Below are 3,152 nucleotides of genomic sequence, written 5' to 3'. Positions count from 1 at the left end.
CTCACCTGAGATCGATCGAATACTTGCAACGAGCTAGGAAGTTCCTAAGGGCAAAATCACAAGCAAAGGCCTGTAAATTATACATAACGCGTCACTAAACTAGACTGTAGGAACACTCTAGCCTAATGGGCCGTACAAGCCCAACACTTGGCCCAAGGCCCAAAACTTGGCCCAAGGCCCAACAACTTAGCCCAAGGCCCAAAGATAGTCAAATCGGGTCGAATGCGCGTGAAATAATCCTTAAAACCATTTGTTAACCGAATCAGCCCCGAATGGACCAAATTCCATCTTAAACCTTTTCATTCATCATAATTATGTCACCCGAGTTGATAGGGTTGCCGGTTCCTTTTTACAACACTTACTATAAAATTTAAACGAAAATTCGCGCACCGCCGACTCGATTGACGAAGCACTAACCCCGACAGCCCCGAGCACCAAAAAAACAATTTTTCCACAGCCCTTAAACCCCCCTAGGGCTGCACGAACAGAATCGGTCGGTCACCCGATCAACTAATGCATCAAACTCAACAATTTGCAATTCTACACCCGATAAACCCTAGTTTTCAAACTAAAATCGATTGACAGACTTAAACACCTCCAATGACCACGAAATTTTAATATGATGTAAATGCCATACCTGGGGATCTTTCTACACCAGAAACTCTAATTTTTATCCACGGGAAGTGGGTCAATTGCACTCTTGCCGAAATCTGCCAACGAAAAGTTTTGGTAAAATTGAGCATCAAAACGATTAAGGGTGAGCAAAAAGAGTGTAGGGGATTGTGGTACATACCTTGAACTACCTCTAGGAACTTGGAATCGATCAAAAAGTCGAAGCAATGAAAGGGGGGAGGGCTGGAAGATGCCGATCGGACCAGCTGCATAGGGTTAGGGTTTTATTTTTTTGTTTAATGTTATAATATAAAACATTTTCATTCTAGTCCCCGGAATTTAATAATAATGCAACTTGGAAGAAAAGTTAAGCGATTAGGCGTACCGGGATGACGTAAAGGCCTCCGAGAAACATTGGATCAATCCTGAGAGTTGTACACACTCAACCATCTTTAATTCTTGAAATCGGAATCAACGGGCGTTACAAACAAGTAAGTGTTGGGCGATATAAACTTAAATTTCTACCATTACTAGTGGCTACACGTTTAATAAGCGGTTGCATGATTCCATTTAAGTCATATCAATGAAGGATGATATGTAATTACACATGTCATATCCAAGCCTCTCTTTACCTGATCGTAGTGGTCTTATGAAAGTCAGTGCCAATTTTAAATTTTCATTGAGTCAACTAAAACGTCAAGAAAAGCAAGAAAAAGAAAAGCAAAAGAGTCAGAAAAACAAAAGAAAAAGAGTCAGTCCTAGGAATTTTAATTTCTGCTTTATTCCTTCATTTATTTTCGACTCAAGCCTTGGACTTTCTACGTTTGTAGTCATACAAGATCTGATTGTTAAGGCCCTGAGTCTTCTGCTTTGTTTTATTTTCTTTCTTTTGTTCAAGCCTTGAAATTTCTCTGCGCGATAATATGGTATTATCCGACCTGATTTTTATGGCCTGAACTTCTGCTTTATTTTAATCTTTCTAGATCGAGTCAAGTGTGCAAAGCACAAAGTGTCATGTGTACAGTGTACATTGAGTCAAGTATGTTAATAAGAGTACTGTGATCAAATAAGATAGGTTTAAGTCAAGTTGAGGTAATATGTTAACACAAAGTAAACCCGAGATATGATGGAATCAGTAACATGTCTGATTAAGTGGGGACCACATAAGCACCATGCCTAATTGAACTTCAAAAGTATCACTTTGACATCAAAACACTTGTCAAGTTAAAAAGGTGGACAATATCTACAGTCAATGATGAATTTGTGTTACAATAACTTCAAAATGGAGACGTGATCTTGGGCTTTGCAAACCAATATGATTCCACGTCAAGATCGTTCTTTGTAAATTATATAAAGAAAAGAACTACGTAATTTAACTTAATATTATCTTCATATAAAGTTTTTGTTTATTTTGTTTTTATTTTTGTTTTCTAAAATTTTTAAGTACTTGTACATTTAAATATTTGAAGTTTTAATTTTAATTTTTAATTTTATTTTAATTTTTATTTTTTATTTTATTTTAATTTTTATTTTTTATATTTTATTTTTATTTCATTTTTTTGCTTATGTTTAAGAGATCGTTAGTGCAAAGATTAACAGAAACGGACCAACAAAAGAAAAACTATAAAAATTAAACAAGTGTTTGGATTCAGTGAGTAAATGTTTTTCGGGTTTGAACATGCAAATATTTTTAAAGACCGAGGACTGAGAGTGTCTTTTCGGTGAATACTCGCGATGTTTTGACCTTATCGCGAGGTAGGCTGACCCTATATAAATGGGAAACCTAAAATATCTTTCACTATTCACCAAAGACTTTTCCTTTCCACTCTCTCTCTCTCTTCTCTCTCATCTTCAAACTTCAATCCCTAACTTTCTTTCAAAACATAAAAGATCCGGCCTTTCATTATCAATCATGTCGTTGACTCCAGATCACGCTCTCATGGTATAACAACACAAACACCATCGTTCATCTTGATATTCTTTGTTTCTGGGTTCTCGAGGATCAAGACGGCGGTTCAAATGAACTGTCTGCTAGATCTAAGGCAGATCTCTTGATTTTTGGTGTTCTCATGATCATAACCTGTAATTAGGACCTTAGATTTATGTTTATCATCATTATTTGTTAGTTTTAGATTTGATTTTGTACAGTTCGTAGTTATAGGGTTTATTCAGGGGTTCTGTGGTTAAATTGACCAAGTAAATCAAAAGTTTTCGGGTTCAAACTTTCCAGAAACACAATTCAGGGCTGGGCGACACCCAGAGAAAGAAAAGGGATGAAAATTGGACAAGTTTAAGTTTTTCGCATGAAATGTGTTTCGCTTTGCATGACCATGGGATGCGAAACAGCCATCTGTTTTGCTTCGCATGACCATGCGAGGCGAAATTAAGGCCATGCAAAAAACTTACACTTAGAGATTTTTTTTTTGGTTTGGACTATGGTTACTGGACTGTTTTGAACATAAGGACTATTTGGACTCACAGACTGTTTTAGACCTCAACACTGTACATATTGGACTTTGTAACTTGGAAATAGACTAAAA

The sequence above is a fragment of the Bidens hawaiensis genome, unplaced genomic scaffold (genome assembly GCF_021521415.1).
Source record: "Bidens hawaiensis isolate Kalapana, Puna unplaced genomic scaffold, B.hawaiensis_p1.1 tig00030187_1, whole genome shotgun sequence".
Classification (NCBI taxonomy): Eukaryota; Viridiplantae; Streptophyta; class Magnoliopsida; order Asterales; family Asteraceae; genus Bidens; species Bidens hawaiensis.
The sequence above is the reverse complement of the archived record's forward strand: the minus strand, read 5'-3'. Positions refer to the sequence as shown.